General features: G+C 47.5%; 5 non-coding genes and 1 pseudogene across 5 annotated transcripts; all 6 read left to right on the top strand.

Moving 5' to 3' along the window:
- The first annotated feature begins 766 nt into the window (after positions 1-766).
- Positions 767-976, top strand: LOC136574027 (U2 spliceosomal RNA; annotated as a pseudogene).
- A 2,922-nt stretch (positions 977-3,898) lies between these two features.
- Positions 3,899-4,089, top strand: LOC136573785 (U2 spliceosomal RNA). The gene has a single exon (XR_010786004.1). It is a non-coding gene; the product is annotated as a U2 spliceosomal RNA (small nuclear RNA).
- A 2,956-nt stretch (positions 4,090-7,045) lies between these two features.
- On the top strand, positions 7,046-7,236 carry LOC136573784 (U2 spliceosomal RNA). Its single transcript, XR_010786003.1, has one exon. It is a non-coding gene; the product is annotated as a U2 spliceosomal RNA (small nuclear RNA).
- Positions 7,237-10,172: 2,936 nt separating this feature from the next.
- LOC136573783 (U2 spliceosomal RNA) lies at positions 10,173-10,363 on the top strand. The gene has a single exon (XR_010786002.1). It is a non-coding gene; the product is annotated as a U2 spliceosomal RNA (small nuclear RNA).
- Positions 10,364-13,320: 2,957 nt separating this feature from the next.
- On the top strand, positions 13,321-13,511 carry LOC136573782 (U2 spliceosomal RNA). Its single transcript, XR_010786001.1, has one exon. It is a non-coding gene; the product is annotated as a U2 spliceosomal RNA (small nuclear RNA).
- Positions 13,512-16,468: 2,957 nt separating this feature from the next.
- LOC136573781 (U2 spliceosomal RNA) lies at positions 16,469-16,659 on the top strand. Its single transcript, XR_010786000.1, has one exon. It is a non-coding gene; the product is annotated as a U2 spliceosomal RNA (small nuclear RNA).
- Positions 16,660-23,633: the final 6,974 nt, after the last annotated feature.

Genomic DNA, 23,633 nt, shown 5'->3' with positions numbered 1-23,633 from the left:
GCGGAAATGGGTGTCATTTCCACTGACCTCTCCGGTTTTAATATTCTCGCCTAAACAGTATGTCATCTTAGAGAGGATAATAAGACTGTACTGCCTGGATTCTCTCCGCTCAGAGATTTTAAAAGACGCAAGAAAGTTGGTTTTAGAAGTCAAAAGGCGAGAGATAATGACACCTGTTTTAAGTTTTTCTTACAGCAGATGCGCTTCCATCTGGAGGAGAGTGCACGCACCTTATCTAACCAACGAGCACAAAGATATAGCCTGGATGACGGTCCACGAGTGTCTGCCGACAAGGGACTTCCAGCACAGAAGGAGGCTAAGTAACACAGCGGTATGTCCCCGACAACAATGTGGCGATGATGAGACTGTCTTGCACATAATGTGGAACTGTTTTTTTGCACAGGAGGTCTGGAGGGAGTGTTGCCAGTTTTTAAAGTTTTTAGCTGGCATTGATTTTTTGAGCCACGAAGTTATTTTTTACGGTGTATTTTCAAATATGACACCAGAAAAAGAAAGAGTCCTGTGGTGCACTTTAAGCTGCATAAAAAACGCACTATGGAAAACGAGGAACATTTTATTATTTAAAAGAGACTGCATAAATGTAAGAGACTGTTTGAAACTAGCAAAAAGTGAACTTTATATGTATTACCTGCTGGACAAGAAGAATTTGGGGAGAAGAAAAGCCCTCAGCTTGTGGAACATTCACCTATGGAATATGTTGTTTTGAATGATTGTCCATTTTTTTCTGACCTTATCTATTGCAATTATTGATTTTTGTTGTTAATGATTTGAATTGTAATAAATATATAAATGTAAAAAAAAATCTGTTCTTATCAGTTTAATATCTGATACGTCCCCTATCTGGGGACCATATATTAAATGGATTTTTAGAACAGGGAGCTGGAAAAAGAGCTTGCTCTGTCCACTCCGCGCATTGACCTGGTATTGCAGTACCTCCAGGACCGGTGCACCCCCTTTCCTACAGCAGTTTCCAAAAGCAGAAAAACAACACTGACGAGCAAGAGGTGCAGCGCAGCTGTGGCTGCTTCTGCTGCTAACAAACGAGCACTTTGATTGACACTCAGCCCGTCTGCTGCCGTGGAGCTCGCAACATTGTATCCACTGAGCAGCTGCGTCTGCCAGAGTGTGCACAGCACAGGTACAACTGGAAGCAAAACAACACACACCAGTTCATATGCCAGCCGCACTCTATAGTTCGTACCTACCGCTGCGCTGATAGCCAAGTTGGAAACATCGGGCAGGCACAGCGTATCCTGGCAGCCTGCGTCTGTATGCTCCACGTATTCGGGTCATGGGTGTATGTGCTGGGGGTGCGGTCGTACCTGGGGCCCGGAGCCCTAGGGGGCCCATAAAGTCTCTCTTCCCCACATTGTAAACCAATGCTATCAATGAAGCTTTATAGTTTGGGGGCCCAGTCCCAGACTTTGTACTGGGGCCCCGCAGCTTCAAGTTACACCTCCGGATCAGGATAATGCTAGGCCATTCCAACCAGCCTGTGTGAGTGACCTGCAGTCGCTGGTAGTCGAAAAACTGCAGCGCTCCACGCGGGCTGAGATACACGCTCCACGTGGGATGATCCAGGCCAACGCTTACAGATGGAGCAACACCCGGGGAGCAAAGAACTCCAACGAACGGACGTCTACTTTAAAAGGATGTATTGCTTTATTCAATGCATGGACACAGAAACAGTTCAACCGCTCGCTAAAGACCGCAGTCAATACAGTAAAGAAAGAAATGTGTCTGTTTAATGTAAACTTGCACGGATCTCGTTTGTGAGCCACTGACTGACTGAATGAATGCTGCTGCTGCCGCTGCCGCAGCTGCATGTCTGAAACGTGGTCTGACGTTACATGCACCAGCAGGGATAAGGCCTTGCCTATAAGCATTCCCCAGCTGGCAAAAACGGAACCTCCCTGCCTATTCCTCACCGTGGAAGAACGGAACCTACCTTTTTTTTAAAAAAAAGAAAGCCACAGCAGCAGCCAACTAGATTTTGGTAGGCCGCTGTCTCCCCCTTGTGTGCTGCATTAAAAATGCACTCCGCTAGAAATAACTGATCCACGAAATAGAGCGTAGGGAGAGAATGAGGCTTCGAGATGAGCCGTCAGGCTATGATAAATTGTATCACACCTGGACGATATGGATAGATGCCCGGAGCTCACCCCTATTTACTAGGTGGTTACAGACAGGGACATGTGAGTAACACGTTTAAACCACAATCGTAAAGAGAAACAACAATCCCGGAGCCCGCCCCCCTCCCCCCTTTTTGTTTTATTTTCTCTTTCTCCCGTGTCATAGATACCTACCCTCCCTTACCGCTCCCCCCCCCCCCCCTTCCCCTGTTTGTAGACCTTATAAAATATCACAGACAAACATGATATAGTTCAACTCGAAATTTATTTATTAAGTTTCATTGTCAAAGTTATTTTTACATTGCTTTGAGATAAGGCAAAAGTTTCCCCCCCCCCCTCCATGAAACCAATAAAACCTATATTGAATAAAATAAAAATGATGCAGTTACCGGTAGTTCTGCAGTTGCCGGTAGGTAGTTCTGCAGTTGCCGGTAGGTAGTTCTGCAGTTGCCGGTAGGTAGTTCTGCAGTTGCCGGTAGGTAGTTTTGCAGTTACCGGTAGTTTTGCAGTTGCCGGTAGTTTTGCAGTTACCGGTAGTTTTGCAGTTACCGGTAGTTTTGCAGTTACCGGTAGTTTTGCAGTTGCCGGTAGTTTTGCAGTTACCGGTAGTTTTGCAGTTACCGGTAGTTCTGCAGCTTCTTGGTAGAGATAAAGACCATCTCCCGTCTCCCAGCTGCAGCAGAGACTGACTAAAATCGCTGCCAAGCCCGGTATTTATGCTTCTAAATTGATGACATCACAATGGAGTGACATCAGCCTGCCATACACCTGGCTCATGACATCACAAGGGAGTGACATCATCAGCATTCCAAACAGCTGGCTCATTTGCATACAGTATGTCTGTATGACATCACAAGGGAGTGACATCATCAGCATTCCAAACAGCTGGCTCATTTGCATACAGTATGTATGTATGTATGACATCACAAGGGAGTGACATCATCAGCATTCCAAATACCTGGCTCATTTGCATACAGTATGTATGCATGTATGTGTCTATCTATCCTATCCTATCCTATCTAATCTATCTTTATTAATTACGTAGAATATAGATATGGATTATTTCTGAATTATAGATTTTGTAGATATAGATTAAAGATAGATTTAAGATTGTGTGTGTGTGTGTCTGTGTGTGTGTGTGATATATATAGATATATAGATATATATCTATATAGATATGTAAAAAAAATATAAAATCTGTAGTTATGTATGTATGACGGGAAAAAAAGGGCTGCTGTATGTTTTTAAGTTCTTCGGATGACCATGCCGTTCTATTATTCTCCTTACTAGGGTCTACTAATGCCGGCCCAGGGGAAGGCAATAAAGCCCTATGGGGCCGAAGCCAATTTCCCTCATTTCAGGTAAAAAGTTTCCATCCGTCCCCACTGGAAATGCGGCCGGCCGAAGAGATCCCTCCAACCGACCGGCCGACGCACCTTCAGAGACAAACTAGTGCTTGCTTCTAGTGTCATCGCCGGCTTAACCATCCTGGGTAGGGAGGTGACGAGTCCTGCAGCAGCAGCAGCAGCAGGCTCTACAAGCCTAGGATGCGTGAGCACGGTGCAAGAGGAAGGACTGAGGGGGGGGAGGGCGCGGTTGAGAAGGCGTGGGGCGGGGCTATGCAAAACTCTCCCAGCTGCCTGGGTGCATTGTGGGTGCGCCCAGAGTGCCGGCTGAGCCTGTTGCCTCAAGCCTTGGAAGTGGAGTTGGGCGGGCCGGGCTGCAGGTGAAACCTATTTCGGGTTATCGCTTCTCGGCCTTTTGGCTAAGATCAAGTGTAGTATCTGTTCTTATCAGTTTAATATCTGATACGTCCCCTATCTGGGGACCATATATTAAATGGATTTTTAGAACAGGGAGCTGGAAAAAGAGCTTGCTCTGTCCACTCCGCGCATTGACCTGGTATTGCAGTACCTCCAGGACCGGTGCACCCCCTTTCCTACAGCAGTTTCCAAAAGCAGAAAAACAACACTGACGAGCAAGAGGTGCAGCGCAGCTGTGGCTGCTTCTGCTGCTAACAAACGAGCACTTTGATTGACACTCAGCCCGTCTGCTGCCGTGGAGCTCGCAACATTGTATCCACTGAGCAGCTGCGTCTGCCAGAGTGTGCACAGCACAGGTACAACTGGAAGCAAAACAACACACACCAGTTCATATGCCAGCCGCACTCTATAGTTCGTACCTACCGCTGCGCTGATAGCCAAGTTGGAAACATCGGGCAGGCACAGCGTATCCTGGCAGCCTGCGTCTGTATGCTCCACGTATTCGGGTCATGGGTGTATGTGCTGGGGGTGCGGTCGTACCTGGGGCCCGGAGCCCTAGGGGGCCCATAAAGTCTCTCTTCCCCACATTGTAAACCAATGCTATCAATGAAGCTTTATAGTTTGGGGGCCCAGTCCCAGACTTTGTACTGGGGCCCCGCAGCTTCAAGTTACACCTCCGGATCAGGATAATGCTAGGCCATTCCAACCAGCCTGTGTGAGTGACCTGCAGTCGCTGGTAGTCGAAAAACTGCAGCGCTCCACGCGGGCTGAGATACACGCTCCACGTGGGATGATCCAGGCCAACGCTTACAGATGGAGCAACACCCGGGGAGCAAAGAACTCCAACGAACGGACGTCTACTTTAAAAGGATGTATTGCTTTATTCAATGCATGGACACAGAAACAGTTCAACCGCTCGCTAAAGACCGCAGTCAATACAGTAAAGAAAGAAATGTGTCTGTTTAATGTAAACTTGCACGGATCTCGTTTGTGAGCCACTGACTGACTGAATGAATGCTGCTGCTGCCGCTGCCGCAGCTGCATGTCTGAAACGTGGTCTGACGTTACATGCACCAGCAGGGATAAGGCCTTGCCTATAAGCATTCCCCAGCTGGCAAAAACGGAACCTCCCTGCCTATTCCTCACCGTGGAAGAACGGAACCTACCTTTTTTTTAAAAAAAAGAAAGCCACAGCAGCAGCCAACTAGATTTTGGTAGGCCGCTGTCTCCCCCTTGTGTGCTGCATTAAAAATGCACTCCGCTAGAAATAACTGATCCACGAAATAGAGCGTAGGGAGAGAATGAGGCTTCGAGATGAGCCGTCAGGCTATGATAAATTGTATCACACCTGGACGATATGGATAGATGCCCGGAGCTCACCCCTATTTACTAGGTGGTTACAGACAGGGACATGTGAGTAACACGTTTAAACCACAATCGTAAAGAGAAACAACAATCCCGGAGCCCGCCCCCCTCCCCCCTTTTTGTTTTATTTTCTCTTTCTCCCGTGTCATAGATACCTACCCTCCCTTACCGCTCCCCCCCCCCCCTTCCCCTGTTTGTAGACCTTATAAAATATCACAGACAAACATGATATAGTTCAACTCGAAATTTATTTATTAAGTTTCATTGTCAAAGTTATTTTTACATTGCTTTGAGATAAGGCAAAAGTTTCCCCCCCCCCCTCCATGAAACCAATAAAACCTATATTGAATAAAATAAAAATGATGCAGTTACCGGTAGTTCTGCAGTTGCCGGTAGGTAGTTCTGCAGTTGCCGGTAGGTAGTTCTGCAGTTGCCGGTAGGTAGTTCTGCAGTTGCCGGTAGGTAGTTTTGCAGTTACCGGTAGTTTTGCAGTTACCGGTAGTTTTGCAGTTACCGGTAGTTTTGCAGTTGCCGGTAGTTTTGCAGTTACCGGTAGTTTTGCAGTTACCGGTAGTTTTGCAGTTACCGGTAGTTTTGCAGTTGCCGGTAGTTTTGCAGTTACCGGTAGTTTTGCAGTTACCGGTAGTTCTGCAGCTTCTTGGTAGAGATAAAGACCATCTCCCGTCTCCCAGCTGCAGCAGAGACTGACTAAAATCGCTGCCAAGCCCGGTATTTATGCTTCTAAATTGATGACATCACAATGGAGTGACATCAGCCTGCCATACACCTGGCTCATGACATCACAAGGGAGTGACATCATCAGCATTCCAAACAGCTGGCTCATTTGCATACAGTATGTCTGTATGACATCACAAGGGAGTGACATCATCAGCATTCCAAACACCTGGCTCATTTGCATACAGTATGTATGTATGTATGACATCACAAGGGAGTGACATCATCAGCATTCCAAATACCTGGCTCATTTGCATACAGTATGTATGCATGTATGTGTCTATCTATCCTATCCTATCCTATCTAATCTATCTTTATTAATTACGTAGAATATAGATATGGATTATTTCTGAATTATAGATTTTGTAGATATAGATTAAAGATAGATTTAAGATTGTGTGTGTGTGTGTCTGTGTGTGTGTGTGATATATATAGATATATAGATATATATCTATATAGATATGTAAAAAAAATATAAAATCTGTAGTTATGTATGTATGACGGGAAAAAAAGGGCTGCTGTATGTTTTTAAGTTCTTCGGATGACCATGCCGTTCTATTATTCTCCTTACTAGGGTCTACTAATGCCGGCCCAGGGAAAGGCAATAAAGCCCTATGGGGCCGAAGCCAATTTCCCTCATTTCAGGTAAAAAGTTTCCATCCGTCCCCACTGGAAATGCGGCCGGCCGAAGAGATCCCTCCAACCGACCGGCCGACGCACCTTCAGAGACAAACTAGTGCTTGCTTCTAGTGTCATCGCCGGCTTAACCATCCTGGGTAGGGAGGTGACGAGTCCTGCAGCAGCAGCAGCAGCAGGCTCTACAAGCCTAGGATGCGTGAGCACGGTGCAAGAGGAAGGACTGAGGGGGGGGAGGGCGCGGTTGAGAAGGCGTGGGGCGGGGCTATGCAAAACTCTCCCAGCTGCCTGGGTGCATTGTGGGTGCGCCCAGAGTGCCGGCTGAGCCTGTTGCCTCAAGCCTTGGAAGTGGAGTTGGGCGGGCCGGGCTGCAGGTGAAACCTATTTCGGGTTATCGCTTCTCGGCCTTTTGGCTAAGATCAAGTGTAGTATCTGTTCTTATCAGTTTAATATCTGATACGTCCCCTATCTGGGGACCATATATTAAATGGATTTTTAGAACAGGGAGCTGGAAAAAGAGCTTGCTCTGTCCACTCCGCGCATTGACCTGGTATTGCAGTACCTCCAGGACCGGTGCACCCCCTTTCCTACAGCAGTTTCCAAAAGCAGAAAAACAACACTGACGAGCAAGAGGTGCAGCGCAGCTGTGGCTGCTTCTGCTGCTAACAAACGAGCACTTTGATTGACACTCAGCCCGTCTGCTGCCGTGGAGCTCGCAACATTGTATCCACTGTGCACAGCACAGGTACAACTGGAAGCAAAACAACACACACCAGTTCATATGCCAGCCGCACTCTATAGTTCGTACCTACCGCTGCGCTGATAGCCAAGTTGGAAACATCGGGCAGGCACAGCGTATCCTGGCAGCCTGCGTCTGTATGCTCCACGTATTCGGGTCATGGGTGTATGTGCTGGGGGTGCGGTCGTACCTGGGGCCCGGAGCCCTAGGGGGCCCATAAAGTCTCTCTTCCCCACATTGTAAACCAATGCTATCAATGAAGCTTTATAGTTTGGGGGCCCAGTCCCAGACTTTGTACTGGGGCCCCGCAGCTTCAAGTTACACCTCCGGATCAGGATAATGCTAGGCCATTCCAACCAGCCTGTGTGAGTGACCTGCAGTCGCTGGTAGTCGAAAAACTGCAGCGCTCCACGCGGGCTGAGATACACGCTCCACGTGGGATGATCCAGGCCAACGCTTACAGATGGAGCAACACCCGGGGAGCAAAGAACTCCAACGAACGGACGTCTACTTTAAAAGGATGTATTGCTTTATTCAATGCATGGACACAGAAACAGTTCAACCGCTCGCTAAAGACCGCAGTCAATACAGTAAAGAAAGAAATGTGTCTGTTTAATGTAAACTTGCACGGATCTCGTTTGTGAGCCACTGACTGACTGAATGAATGCTGCTGCTGCCGCTGCCGCAGCTGCATGTCTGAAACGTGGTCTGACGTTACATGCACCAGCAGGGATAAGGCCTTGCCTATAAGCATTCCCCAGCTGGCAAAAACGGAACCTCCCTGCCTATTCCTCACCGTGGAAGAACGGAACCTACCTTTTTTTTAAAAAAAAGAAAGCCACAGCAGCAGCCAACTAGATTTTGGTAGGCCGCTGTCTCCCCCTTGTGTGCTGCATTAAAAATGCACTCCGCTAGAAATAACTGATCCACGAAATAGAGCGTAGGGAGAGAATGAGGCTTCGAGATGAGCCGTCAGGCTATGATAAATTGTATCACACCTGGACGATATGGATAGATGCCCGGAGCTCACCCCTATTTACTAGGTGGTTACAGACAGGGACATGTGAGTAACACGTTTAAACCACAATCGTAAAGAGAAACAACAATCCCGGAGCCCGCCCCCCTCCCCCCTTTTTGTTTTATTTTCTCTTTCTCCCGTGTCATAGATACCTACCCTCCCTTACCGCTCCCCCCCCCCCCCCTTCCCCTGTTTGTAGACCTTATAAAATATCACAGACAAACATGATATAGTTCAACTCGAAATTTATTTATTAAGTTTCATTGTCAAAGTTATTTTTACATTGCTTTGAGATAAGGCAAAAGTTTCCCCCCCCCCCTCCATGAAACCAATAAAACCTATATTGAATAAAATAAAAATGATGCAGTTACCGGTAGTTCTGCAGTTGCCGGTAGGTAGTTCTGCAGTTGCCGGTAGGTAGTTCTGCAGTTGCCGGTAGGTAGTTCTGCAGTTGCCGGTAGGTAGTTTTGCAGTTACCGGTAGTTTTGCAGTTACCGGTAGTTTTGCAGTTACCGGTAGTTTTGCAGTTGCCGGTAGTTTTGCAGTTACCGGTAGTTTTGCAGTTACCGGTAGTTTTGCAGTTACCGGTAGTTTTGCAGTTGCCGGTAGTTTTGCAGTTACCGGTAGTTTTGCAGTTACCGGTAGTTCTGCAGCTTCTTGGTAGAGATAAAGACCATCTCCCGTCTCCCAGCTGCAGCAGAGACTGACTAAAATCGCTGCCAAGCCCGGTATTTATGCTTCTAAATTGATGACATCACAATGGAGTGACATCAGCCTGCCATACACCTGGCTCATGACATCACAAGGGAGTGACATCATCAGCATTCCAAACAGCTGGCTCATTTGCATACAGTATGTCTGTATGACATCACAAGGGAGTGACATCATCAGCATTCCAAACACCTGGCTCATTTGCATACAGTATGTATGTATGTATGACATCACAAGGGAGTGACATCATCAGCATTCCAAATACCTGGCTCATTTGCATACAGTATGTATGCATGTATGTGTCTATCTATCCTATCCTATCCTATCTAATCTATCTTTATTAATTACGTAGAATATAGATATGGATTATTTCTGAATTATAGATTTTGTAGATATAGATTAAAGATAGATTTAAGATTGTGTGTGTGTGTGTCTGTGTGTGTGTGTGATATATATAGATATATAGATATATATCTATATAGATATGTAAAAAAAATATAAAATCTGTAGTTATGTATGTATGACGGGAAAAAAAGGGCTGCTGTATGTTTTTAAGTTCTTCGGATGACCATGCCGTTCTATTATTCTCCTTACTAGGGTCTACTAATGCCGGCCCAGGGAAAGGCAATAAAGCCCTATGGGGCCGAAGCCAATTTCCCTCATTTCAGGTAAAAAGTTTCCATCCGTCCCCACTGGAAATGCGGCCGGCCGAAGAGATCCCTCCAACCGACCGGCCGACGCACCTTCAGAGACAAACTAGTGCTTGCTTCTAGTGTCATCGCCGGCTTAACCATCCTGGGTAGGGAGGTGACGAGTCCTGCAGCAGCAGCAGCAGCAGGCTCTACAAGCCTAGGATGCGTGAGCACGGTGCAAGAGGAAGGACTGAGGGGGGGGAGGGCGCGGTTGAGAAGGCGTGGGGCGGGGCTATGCAAAACTCTCCCAGCTGCCTGGGTGCATTGTGGGTGCGCCCAGAGTGCCGGCTGAGCCTGTTGCCTCAAGCCTTGGAAGTGGAGTTGGGCGGGCCGGGCTGCAGGTGAAACCTATTTCGGGTTATCGCTTCTCGGCCTTTTGGCTAAGATCAAGTGTAGTATCTGTTCTTATCAGTTTAATATCTGATACGTCCCCTATCTGGGGACCATATATTAAATGGATTTTTAGAACAGGGAGCTGGAAAAAGAGCTTGCTCTGTCCACTCCGCGCATTGACCTGGTATTGCAGTACCTCCAGGACCGGTGCACCCCCTTTCCTACAGCAGTTTCCAAAAGCAGAAAAACAACACTGACGAGCAAGAGGTGCAGCGCAGCTGTGGCTGCTTCTGCTGCTAACAAACGAGCACTTTGATTGACACTCAGCCCGTCTGCTGCCGTGGAGCTCGCAACATTGTATCCACTGAGCAGCTGCGTCTGCCAGAGTGTGCACAGCACAGGTACAACTGGAAGCAAAACAACACACACCAGTTCATATGCCAGCCGCACTCTATAGTTCGTACCTACCGCTGCGCTGATAGCCAAGTTGGAAACATCGGGCAGGCACAGCGTATCCTGGCAGCCTGCGTCTGTATGCTCCACGTATTCGGGTCATGGGTGTATGTGCTGGGGGTGCGGTCGTACCTGGGGCCCGGAGCCCTAGGGGGCCCATAAAGTCTCTCTTCCCCACATTGTAAACCAATGCTATCAATGAAGCTTTATAGTTTGGGGGCCCAGTCCCAGACTTTGTACTGGGGCCCCGCAGCTTCAAGTTACACCTCCGGATCAGGATAATGCTAGGCCATTCCAACCAGCCTGTGTGAGTGACCTGCAGTCGCTGGTAGTCGAAAAACTGCAGCGCTCCACGCGGGCTGAGATACACGCTCCACGTGGGATGATCCAGGCCAACGCTTACAGATGGAGCAACACCCGGGGAGCAAAGAACTCCAACGAACGGACGTCTACTTTAAAAGGATGTATTGCTTTATTCAATGCATGGACACAGAAACAGTTCAACCGCTCGCTAAAGACCGCAGTCAATACAGTAAAGAAAGAAATGTGTCTGTTTAATGTAAACTTGCACGGATCTCGTTTGTGAGCCACTGACTGACTGAATGAATGCTGCTGCTGCCGCTGCCGCAGCTGCATGTCTGAAACGTGGTCTGACGTTACATGCACCAGCAGGGATAAGGCCTTGCCTATAAGCATTCCCCAGCTGGCAAAAACGGAACCTCCCTGCCTATTCCTCACCGTGGAAGAACGGAACCTACCTTTTTTTTAAAAAAAAGAAAGCCACAGCAGCAGCCAACTAGATTTTGGTAGGCCGCTGTCTCCCCCTTGTGTGCTGCATTAAAAATGCACTCCGCTAGAAATAACTGATCCACGAAATAGAGCGTAGGGAGAGAATGAGGCTTCGAGATGAGCCGTCAGGCTATGATAAATTGTATCACACCTGGACGATATGGATAGATGCCCGGAGCTCACCCCTATTTACTAGGTGGTTACAGACAGGGACATGTGAGTAACACGTTTAAACCACAATCGTAAAGAGAAACAACAATCCCGGAGCCCGCCCCCCTCCCCCCTTTTTGTTTTATTTTCTCTTTCTCCCGTGTCATAGATACCTACCCTCCCTTACCGCTCCCCCCCCCCCCCCTTCCCCTGTTTGTAGACCTTATAAAATATCACAGACAAACATGATATAGTTCAACTCGAAATTTATTTATTAAGTTTCATTGTCAAAGTTATTTTTACATTGCTTTGAGATAAGGCAAAAGTTTCCCCCCCCCCCCTCCATGAAACCAATAAAACCTATATTGAATAAAATAAAAATGATGCAGTTACCGGTAGTTCTGCAGTTGCCGGTAGGTAGTTCTGCAGTTGCCGGTAGGTAGTTCTGCAGTTGCCGGTAGGTAGTTCTGCAGTTGCCGGTAGGTAGTTTTGCAGTTACCGGTAGTTTTGCAGTTACCGGTAGTTTTGCAGTTACCGGTAGTTTTGCAGTTGCCGGTAGTTTTGCAGTTACCGGTAGTTTTGCAGTTACCGGTAGTTTTGCAGTTACCGGTAGTTTTGCAGTTGCCGGTAGTTTTGCAGTTACCGGTAGTTTTGCAGTTACCGGTAGTTCTGCAGCTTCTTGGTAGAGATAAAGACCATCTCCCGTCTCCCAGCTGCAGCAGAGACTGACTAAAATCGCTGCCAAGCCCGGTATTTATGCTTCTAAATTGATGACATCACAATGGAGTGACATCAGCCTGCCATACACCTGGCTCATGACATCACAAGGGAGTGACATCATCAGCATTCCAAACAGCTGGCTCATTTGCATACAGTATGTCTGTATGACATCACAAGGGAGTGACATCATCAGCATTCCAAACACCTGGCTCATTTGCATACAGTATGTATGTATGTATGACATCACAAGGGAGTGACATCATCAGCATTCCAAATACCTGGCTCATTTGCATACAGTATGTATGCATGTATGTGTCTATCTATCCTATCCTATCCTATCTAATCTATCTTTATTAATTACGTAGAATATAGATATGGATTATTTCTGAATTATAGATTTTGTAGATATAGATTAAAGATAGATTTAAGATTGTGTGTGTGTGTGTCTGTGTGTGTGTGTGATATATATAGATATATAGATATATATATATAGATATGTAAAAAAAATATAAAATCTGTAGTTATGTATGTATGACGGGAAAAAAAGGGCTGCTGTATGTTTTTAAGTTCTTCGGATGACCATGCCGTTCTATTATTCTCCTTACTAGGGTCTACTAATGCCGGCCCAGGGAAAGGCAATAAAGCCCTATGGGGCCGAAGCCAATTTCCCTCATTTCAGGTAAAAAGTTTCCATCCGTCCCCACTGGAAATGCGGCCGGCCGAAGAGATCCCTCCAACCGACCGGCCGACGCACCTTCAGAGACAAACTAGTGCTTGCTTCTAGTGTCATCGCCGGCTTAACCATCCTGGGTAGGGAGGTGACGAGTCCTGCAGCAGCAGCAGCAGCAGGCTCTACAAGCCTAGGATGCGTGAGCACGGTGCAAGAGGAAGGACTGAGGGGGGGGAGGGCGCGGTTGAGAAGGCGTGGGGCGGGGCTATGCAAAACTCTCCCAGCTGCCTGGGTGCATTGTGGGTGCGCCCAGAGTGCCGGCTGAGCCTGTTGCCTCAAGCCTTGGAAGTGGAGTTGGGCGGGCCGGGCTGCAGGTGAAACCTATTTCGGGTTATCGCTTCTCGGCCTTTTGGCTAAGATCAAGTGTAGTATCTGTTCTTATCAGTTTAATATCTGATACGTCCCCTATCTGGGGACCATATATTAAATGGATTTTTAGAACAGGGAGCTGGAAAAAGAGCTTGCTCTGTCCACTCCGCGCATTGACCTGGTATTGCAGTACCTCCAGGACCGGTGCACCCCCTTTCCTACAGCAGTTTCCAAAAGCAGAAAAACAACACTGACGAGCAAGAGGTGCAGCGCAGCTGTGGCTGCTTCTGCTGCTAACAAACGAGCACTTTGATTGACACTCAGCCCGTCTGCTGCCGTGGAGCTCGCAACATTGTATCCACTGAGCAGCTGCGTCTGCCAGAGTGTGCACAGCACAGGTACAACTGGAAGCAAAACAACACACACCAGTTCATATGCCAGCCGCACTCTATAGTTCGTACCTACCGCTGCGCTGATAGCCAAGTTGGAAACATCGGGCAGGCACAGCGTATCCTGGCAGCCTGCGTCTGTATGCTCCACGTATTCGGGTCATGGGTGTATGTGCTGGGGGTGCGGTCGTACCTGGGGCCCGGAGCCCTAGGGGGCCCATAAAGTCTCTCTTCCCCACATTGTAAACCAATGCTATCAATGAAGCTTTATAGTTTGGGGGCCCAGTCCCAGACTTTGTACTGGGGCCCCGCAGCTTCAAGTTACACCTCCGGATCAGGATAATGCTAGGCCATTCCAACCAGCCTGTGTGAGTGACCTGCAGTCGCTGGTAGTCGAAAAACTGCAGCGCTCCACGCGGGCTGAGATACACGCTCCACGTGGGATGATCCAGGCCAACGCTTACAGATGGAGCAACACCCGGGGAGCAAAGAACTCCAACGAACGGACGTCTACTTTAAAAGGATGTATTGCTTTATTCAATGCATGGACACAGAAACAGTTCAACCGCTCGCTAAAGACCGCAGTCAATACAGTAAAGAAAGAAATGTGTCTGTTTAATGTAAACTTGCACGGATCTCGTTTGTGAGCCACTGACTGACTGAATGAATGCTGCTGCTGCCGCTGCCGCAGCTGCATGTCTGAAACGTGGTCTGACGTTACATGCACCAGCAGGGATAAGGCCTTGCCTATAAGCATTCCCCAGCTGGCAAAAACGGAACCTCCCTGCCTATTCCTCACCGTGGAAGAACGGAACCTACCTTTTTTTTAAAAAAAAGAAAGCCACAGCAGCAGCCAACTAGATTTTGGTAGGCCGCTGTCTCCCCCTTGTGTGCTGCATTAAAAATGCACTCCGCTAGAAATAACTGATCCACGAAATAGAGCGTAGGGAGAGAATGAGGCTTCGAGATGAGCCGTCAGGCTATGATAAATTGTATCACACCTGGACGATATGGATAGATGCCCGGAGCTCACCCCTATTTACTAGGTGGTTACAGACAGGGACATGTGAGTAACACGTTTAAACCACAATCGTAAAGAGAAACAACAATCCCGGAGCCCGCCCCCCTCCCCCCTTTTTGTTTTATTTTCTCTTTCTCCCGTGTCATAGATACCTACCCTCCCTTACCGCTCCCCCCCCCCCCCTTCCCCTGTTTGTAGACCTTATAAAATATCACAGACAAACATGATATAGTTCAACTCGAAATTTATTTATTAAGTTTCATTGTCAAAGTTATTTTTACATTGCTTTGAGATAAGGCAAAAGTTTCCCCCCCCCCCTCCATGAAACCAATAAAACCTATATTGAATAAAATAAAAATGATGCAGTTACCGGTAGTTCTGCAGTTGCCGGTAGGTAGTTCTGCAGTTGCCGGTAGGTAGTTCTGCAGTTGCCGGTAGGTAGTTCTGCAGTTGCCGGTAGGTAGTTTTGCAGTTACCGGTAGTTTTGCAGTTACCGGTAGTTTTGCAGTTACCGGTAGTTTTGCAGTTGCCGGTAGTTTTGCAGTTACCGGTAGTTTTGCAGTTACCGGTAGTTTTGCAGTTACCGGTAGTTTTGCAGTTGCCGGTAGTTTTGCAGTTACCGGTAGTTTTGCAGTTACCGGTAGTTCTGCAGCTTCTTGGTAGAGATAAAGACCATCTCCCGTCTCCCAGCTGCAGCAGAGACTGACTAAAATCGCTGCCAAGCCCGGTATTTATGCTTCTAAATTGATGACATCACAATGGAGTGACATCAGCCTGCCATACACCTGGCTCATGACATCACAAGGGAGTGACATCATCAGCATTCCAAACAGCTGGCTCATTTGCATACAGTATGTCTGTATGACATCACAAGGGAGTGACATCATCAGCATTCCAAACACCTGGCTCATTTGCATACAGTATGTATGTATGTATGACATCACAAGGGAGTGACATCATCAGCATTCCAAATACCTGGCTCATTTGCATACAGTATGTATGCATGTATGTGTCTATCTATCCTATCCTATCCTATCTAATCTATCTTTATTAATTACGTAGAATATAGATATGGATTATTTCTGAATTATAGATTTTGTAGATATAGATTAAAGATAGATTTAAGATTGTGTGTGTGTGTGTCTGTGTGTGTGTGTGATATATATAGATATATAGATATATATCTATATAGATATGTAAAAAAAATATAAAATCTGTAGTTATGTATGTATGACGGGAAAAAAAGGGCTGCTGTATGTTTTTAAGTTCTTCGGATGACCATGCCGTTCTATTATTCTCCTTACTAGGGTCTACTAATGCCGGCCCAGGGAAAGGCAATAAAGCCCTATGGGGCCGAAGCCAATTTCCCTCATTTCAGGTAAAAAGTTTCCATCCGTCCCCACTGGAAATGCGGCCGGCCGAAGAGATCCCTCCAACCGACCGGCCGACGCACCTTCAGAGACAAACTAGTGCTTGCTTCTAGTGTCATCGCCGGCTTAACCATCCTGGGTAGGGAGGTGACGAGTCCTGCAGCAGCAGCAGCAGCAGGCTCTACAAGCCTAGGATGCGTGAGCACGGTGCAAGAGGAAGGACTGAGGGGGGGGAGGGCGCGGTTGAGAAGGCGTGGGGCGGGGCTATGCAAAACTCTCCCAGCTGCCTGGGTGCATTGTGGGTGCGCCCAGAGTGCCGGCTGAGCCTGTTGCCTCAAGCCTTGGAAGTGGAGTTGGGCGGGCCGGGCTGCAGGTGAAACCTATTTCGGGTTATCGCTTCTCGGCCTTTTGGCTAAGATCAAGTGTAGTATCTGTTCTTATCAGTTTAATATCTGATACGTCCCCTATCTGGGGACCATATATTAAATGGATTTTTAGAACAGGGAGCTGGAAAAAGAGCTTGCTCTGTCCACTCCGCGCATTGACCTGGTATTGCAGTACCTCCAGGACCGGTGCACCCCCTTTCCTACAGCAGTTTCCAAAAGCAGAAAAACAACACTGACGAGCAAGAGGTGCAGCGCAGCTGTGGCTGCTTCTGCTGCTAACAAACGAGCACTTTGATTGACACTCAGCCCGTCTGCTGCCGTGGAGCTCGCAACATTGTATCCACTGAGCAGCTGCGTCTGCCAGAGTGTGCACAGCACAGGTACAACTGGAAGCAAAACAACACACACCAGTTCATATGCCAGCCGCACTCTATAGTTCGTACCTACCGCTGCGCTGATAGCCAAGTTGGAAACATCGGGCAGGCACAGCGTATCCTGGCAGCCTGCGTCTGTATGCTCCACGTATTCGGGTCATGGGTGTATGTGCTGGGGGTGCGGTCGTACCTGGGGCCCGGAGCCCTAGGGGGCCCATAAAGTCTCTCTTCCCCACATTGTAAACCAATGCTATCAATGAAGCTTTATAGTTTGGGGGCCCAGTCCCAGACTTTGTACTGGGGCCCCGCAGCTTCAAGTTACACCTCCGGATCAGGATAATGCTAGGCCATTCCAACCAGCCTGTGTGAGTGACCTGCAGTCGCTGGTAGTCGAAAAACTGCAGCGCTCCACGCGGGCTGAGATACACGCTCCACGTGGGATGATCCAGGCCAACGCTTACAGATGGAGCAACACCCGGGGAGCAAAGAACTCCAACGAACGGACGTCTACTTTAAAAGGATGTATTGCTTTATTCAATGCATGGACACAGAAACAGTTCAACCGCTCGCTAAAGACCGCAGTCAATACAGTAAAGAAAGAAATGTGTCTGTTTTAATGTAAACTTGCACGGATCTCGTTTGTGAGCCACTGACTGACTGAATGAATGCTGCTGCTGCCGCTGCCGCAGCTGCATGTCTGAAACGTGGTCTGACGTTACATGCACCAGCAGGGATAAGGCCTTGCCTATAAGCATTCCCCAGCTGGCAAAAACGGAACCTCCCTGCCTATTCCTCACCGTGGAAGAACGGAACCTACCTTTTTTTTAAAAAAAAGAAAGCCACAGCAGCAGCCAACTAGATTTTGGTAGGCCGCTGTCTCCCCCTTGTGTGCTGCATTAAAAATGCACTCCGCTAGAAATAACTGATCCACGAAATAGAGCGTAGGGAGAGAATGAGGCTTCGAGATGAGCCGTCAGGCTATGATAAATTGTATCACACCTGGACGATATGGATAGATGCCCGGAGCTCACCCCTATTTACTAGGTGGTTACAGACAGGGACATGTGAGTAACACGTTTAAACCACAATCGTAAAGAGAAACAACAATCCCGGAGCCCGCCCCCCTCCCCCCTTTTTGTTTTATTTTCTCTTTCTCCCGTGTCATAGATACCTACCCTCCCTTACCGCTCCCCCCCCCCCCCCTTCCCCTGTTTGTAGACCTTATAAAATATCACAGACAAACATGATATAGTTCAACTCGAAATTTATTTATTAAGTTTCATTGTCAAAGTTATTTTTACATTGCTTTGAGATAAGGCAAAAGTTTCCCCCCCCCCCTCCATGAAACCAATAAAACCTATATTGAATAAAATAAAAATGATGCAGTTACCGGTAGTTCTGCAGTTGCCGGTAGGTAGTTCTGCAGTTGCCGGTAGGTAGTTCTGCAGTTGCCGGTAGGTAGTTCTGCAGTTGCCGGTAGGTAGTTTTGCAGTTACCGGTAGTTTTGCAGTTACCGGTAGTTTTGCAGTTACCGGTAGTTTTGCAGTTGCCGGTAGTTTTGCAGTTACCGGTAGTTTTGCAGTTACCGGTAGTTTTGCAGTTACCGGTAGTTTTGCAGTTGCCGGTAGTTTTGCAGTTACCGGTAGTTTTGCAGTTACCGGTAGTTCTGCAGCTTCTTGGTAGAGATAAAGACCATCTCCCGTCTCCCAGCTGCAGCAGAGACTGACTAAAATCGCTGCCAAGCCCGGTATTTATGCTTCTAAATTGATGACATCACAATGGAGTGACATCAGCCTGCCATACACCTGGCTCATGACATCACAAGGGAGTGACATCATCAGCATTCCAAACAGCTGGCTCATTTGCATACAGTATGTCTGTATGACATCACAAGGGAGTGACATCATCAGCATTCCAAACACCTGGCTCATTTGCATACAGTATGTATGTATGTATGACATCACAAGGGAGTGACATCATCAGCATTCCAAATACCTGGCTCATTTGCATACAGTATGTATGCATGTATGTGTCTATCTATCCTATCCTATCCTATCTAATCTATCTTTATTAATTACGTAGAATATAGATATGGATTATTTCTGAATTATAGATTTTGTAGATATAGATTAAAGATAGATTTAAGATTGTGTGTGTGTGTGTCTGTGTGTGTGTGTGATATATATAGATATATAGATATATATCTATATAGATATGTAAAAAAAATATAAAATCTGTAGTTATGTATGTATGACGGGAAAAAAAGGGCTGCTGTATGTTTTTAAGTTCTTCGGATGACCATGCCGTTCTATTATTCTCCTTACTAGGGTCTACTAATGCCGGCCCAGGGAAAGGCAATAAAGCCCTATGGGGCCGAAGCCAATTTCCCTCATTTCAGGTAAAAAGTTTCCATCCGTCCCCACTGGAAATGCGGCCGGCCGAAGAGATCCCTCCAACCGACCGGCCGACGCACCTTCAGAGACAAACTAGTGCTTGCTTCTAGTGTCATCGCCGGCTTAACCATCCTGGGTAGGGAGGTGACGAGTCCTGCAGCAGCAGCAGCAGCAGGCTCTACAAGCCTAGGATGCGTGAGCACGGTGCAAGAGGAAGGACTGAGGGGGGGGAGGGCGCGGTTGAGAAGGCGTGGGGCGGGGCTATGCAAAACTCTCCCAGCTGCCTGGGTGCATTGTGGGTGCGCCCAGAGTGCCGGCTGAGCCTGTTGCCTCAAGCCTTGGAAGTGGAGTTGGGCGGGCCGGGCTGCAGGTGAAACCTATTTCGGGTTATCGCTTCTCGGCCTTTTGGCTAAGCTCAAGTGTAAGCTTGGGCTTGGTCAGGGGTGCGAGTGTCCTGGGTGGACCCAGCGACTTTTGCCTAGTGCAAACCTTTTCTGTGGTTCGTGGACCGACAGTTTCTTTCTAAGGATGTTTGGACTGAAGAACTCTATCCGTCTGGATGTTGACCCGAGCGATTCAAGCAAGAACAGCCTGGTTTACCTCGCCAGAGATATTCTCCAGGAGAAAGCTGGATTTTCCACAGACCAATTCTTCAGCATACAAGACTTCCCCCGACAAGGTACCTATGACATTACTTTTGTTGATGAGTACTCCTGCCTTAATGCCTTTGAATGGCTGCGCAATCACCACAACGAGGATTACCTGCAAGGGGTGAAGGTAACACCGCTGTTTGGCATTTGTGAAAAACCCTTGATTGTCCATGTGTACAACCCGTTCACAGATGTCCAACTGATTACCAGCTTCCTGAAACGACATTGTGAACAGGTGAGAGGAGGTGAGAGGCAGCAGAATGTACTGGGAATATTTAACTGCAAGTACAAATTCTATGTAAAATTCCGGATGAGTACAAGCAGTATCGGTGGTGTGAAGCACCCACCTGCAAATTTTTCAATTGCCGGCAACAGGGGGTATCTGTCGTACCCTGGGCAACCCAGATACTGTCGCAACTGTTGTGAATTTGGGCATGTCAGCTCTGAATGTACCAAGGGGCAGGTGTGTAGAAACTGCCAAGGCACTGGACATCATTCAGGCAGTTGCCCCAAGCCAAAAGCATGTGACCTCTGTGGCTCTTATGAGCATATGTACAAAGACTGCAGGGGAACCAGGCTGTTTGCTGAGGAGAGCACAAGTGCTGGAAGGAGGGAGGAGAATGAGCAGAGGCCATCATTTGCAGAGGTGGTGGCTGGAAAGAGAGAGGAGAAGGAGCAGAGGGCTGCAACTGCAGAGGAGGTGGCTGGAAGGAGGCTGGAGAAAAAGGAACAGAGGGCAGCAACTGCAGAGGAGGTGGCTGGAAGGAGGCTGGAGAAAAAGGAGCAGAGGGCAGCAACTGCTGAGGAGGTGGCTGGAAGGAGGCAGGAGAAGAAAGAGCAGAGGGCTGCAACTGCAGAGGAGGTGGCTGGAGAAGGTCCTAGCATAAGGAGGAAAATAGGAGTTAAAAAGGCAGCACCTGTGGAAAGCATGGACGTTCCTACTGTGGCTGAGACCCAGGTGTCTGAGGCAATAAGACACCTGGAGGAGGTGATTGAGAGCGTGGGGAGCCCCACCCATCCCTCTGACCCTGCTAACATTGGCCAGTTTTCCTCACCTGAATGTTCTGCTGGTTCATCTCCAGGGACCGCTTTGTGTAAAAGGGAGGGTGGTGGGTACAGCACAAGCGAGGAGGAGTTCACAGAGGTGGCAGAAGATAGAAAAAAGAAAAGAAAGTATACGAGGAAAAAGGTGGAAGAGATGGAAACCAGCAACCCGCTGGAGGAGGTGGAGGAAGACAGTGAAGGTTCTGTGGGCAGTGATGCAGATGTATAGATGAGGCATTACATGGGGCAAAGACTTGCTCTGATGTTTATTTTGTGCAAAGTGTAAGGTCTGCTGTAATGGGGTTTGTGATTCTATCCCAGAATGTGCGGGTGTTTAAAAACAAGGCCCGGAGAACCGCAATATTGGATCTACTGAAAGAGGAGAAAGCACAAGTGATCTGCGTGCAGGAGTGTGGGATTGTGGGAGGGTTAAGGGAGGATGAGTGGCCTTATGGAAAGGCTGTCTGGTCAGGGAGTGCCCAGAACAAAAATGATGGCGTTGGTATTCTGGTTAAGGGAGGTGGGGTGGAGCTGGAAAGCTACATGGTTATTGAAGAGGGGAGATGTCTGTCCGCTGTTATGACCTACAGGGGCAGCAGGTTTTTGCTGGTTAATGTTTATGCGCCAAATGACAAAAATGAAAGAAAATTGCTGTTTGAAAAAATGAAATTTTTTATTCAAGGTAGAATGCCGGTCATTATGATTGGTGACATGAATTGTGACATTAACAAAAAAGCCTTTGATATTTCTGGGAAAACCCTGTCTGAAATAACCAGCGATTTTCATATGCAGGATATGCAAGTTTTGTGTAATATTAATCCTAAGTTAAATACGTATCACTCGGACAGAGGGGGGATCCATTCTTGTTTGGATTATTGTTTTATTTCAGATAATTTGGTGCCGTTGTCTTATCAGCAGAAGCCGGTGGTGTTCTCGGATCATGAGTGCCTGGTATGTGAGTTGGATGTGAATGTGAGGGGTATTCATGGGAGGGGGCTGTGGAAATTAAACATCAGCCACTTGGCGGATAAGGACGTCCGCAGTCAGTATGAGTGTGAGTACAAGAGGTGGTGTGAGAGAAAGAGAGACTTTACAAACATATTACTGTGGTGGGAGTGGGTCAAGGGGAAAACAAAGAGGTTCTTCAAGACACTTGGCTATAAGCTGGCAGCACGGAGGAGGGAGGAGCTTGCCAAACTGAATGCCCGATTATGTTTGTTGTATAAGTTGAGAGAAAGCGGTATGGATGTGCAGAATGAGTTGGTATGTGTGAGAAGAGAGATTAATGCGTATATGATAGAGAAAGGGAGAGGGATAATGTACAGGGCCAAACTAGAGAAAATGGAACAGGATGAAAAGTGTTCTAGGTTCTTTTTTAAGAAAGTTTTTTCCAAAAAACCTGCTCTTGATGTGCTGGTGAAAGAGGATGGATGTGAGGTGAGTGGGGATGGTGTGAATGAGGAAGTGGCTGCGTTCTATGATGAGTTGTATGCGGAGAAATGGAGGGATGAGAGGCTGGAGAGTGATGTGCTGAGTGTGCTTGAGAGAAAGCTTGGGGATGCTGAGAGAGGATATGTGATGAGGCAGATAACTACAGAGGAGGTGTGGAAGGTTGTGCAAAGTATGGCTGCTAACAAGACGCCTGGTGCGGATGGTCTTCCGATTGAGTTCTACCGTATGTTGTGGAGTGTGGTTGGGATGGATGTCTGTGCGGTATGTAAGTATATGTGGGAGAGTGTTGGGATGGCTGAGAGTATGCGTGAGGGAGTGGTTGTGTTAATTCCAAAAAAAGGAGATCGCAGAAGTCTAAAAAACTGGCGGCCAATCACGTTGTTAAACGCTGATTATAAAATATATGCGAAGATCATTGCCAATCGGATGCGTGATGTGGTTGAATGGGTTGTGGGTGAGGATCAGTTTTGTGCGGTGCCTGGGAGACGTGTGCATGAGAGTCTGGTTTTGTTGAGAGATGTGTTGTGGGATTGTAAGAGTCGGAAGAAAGATGTGTATGTAGTTTCGTTAGATTTTGAGAAAGCGTATGATAGGTTGTCGCATGGGTTTTTGTTTAGTGTGTTGGTGCGAATGGGTTTTCCAAGTGAGTTTGTAGGGAGAGTCAGAAGTCTGTATGAAAGGATCTATAGTAGAGTGCTTGTGAATGGATGTGTTGGTAGAAGGGTGAATGTGTTTTCTGGCGTGCGGCAGGGCTGCCCGCTATCCCCGGTAGCCTTCATATGCGCAATTGAGCCTTTGTTATGCTTGGTGAGAATGGATAAGATTGTGAGAGGGATCCATATTCCTGGGAGTGAGGGGAAAGAATGGAAGGTGAATGCGTATATGGATGATGTATGTGTGGTGTGTGAGTCAGAATGTGCGGTGAGAAGGGTTAAATTATTGGTTTCTATTTTTTGTGGTGCGTCTGCGTTCCGGGTGAATTGGTTGAAGAGTGAGTGTAAAGTGTATGGGGGCGGTAGTGTAAGGGATCTAGGTATGAATGTGGTCACTGGGCCAATTAAGATTTTGGGTGTCCTATTTAATGACAGTATAGACGGGAAAGATAGTTGGGAGGAGGTCATGAAGAGAGTGGAGGCTCGGCTAACTTTTTGGAAGCTGAGAAGTTTGAGTTTGGTGGGGAAAATAGTGATTATCAAGAGCATAATCTTGCCTATCTTTTTGTATATTGCGTTAGTTTTTCCACCTGATTATTTGTACC

The sequence above is a fragment of the Eleutherodactylus coqui genome, chromosome 7 (assembly GCF_035609145.1).
Source record: "Eleutherodactylus coqui strain aEleCoq1 chromosome 7, aEleCoq1.hap1, whole genome shotgun sequence".
In the NCBI taxonomy this organism is placed as follows: Eukaryota; Metazoa; Chordata; class Amphibia; order Anura; family Eleutherodactylidae; genus Eleutherodactylus; species Eleutherodactylus coqui.
Note: the sequence above shows the minus strand (reverse complement) of the source record. Positions and strands in the feature narration are given on the sequence as shown.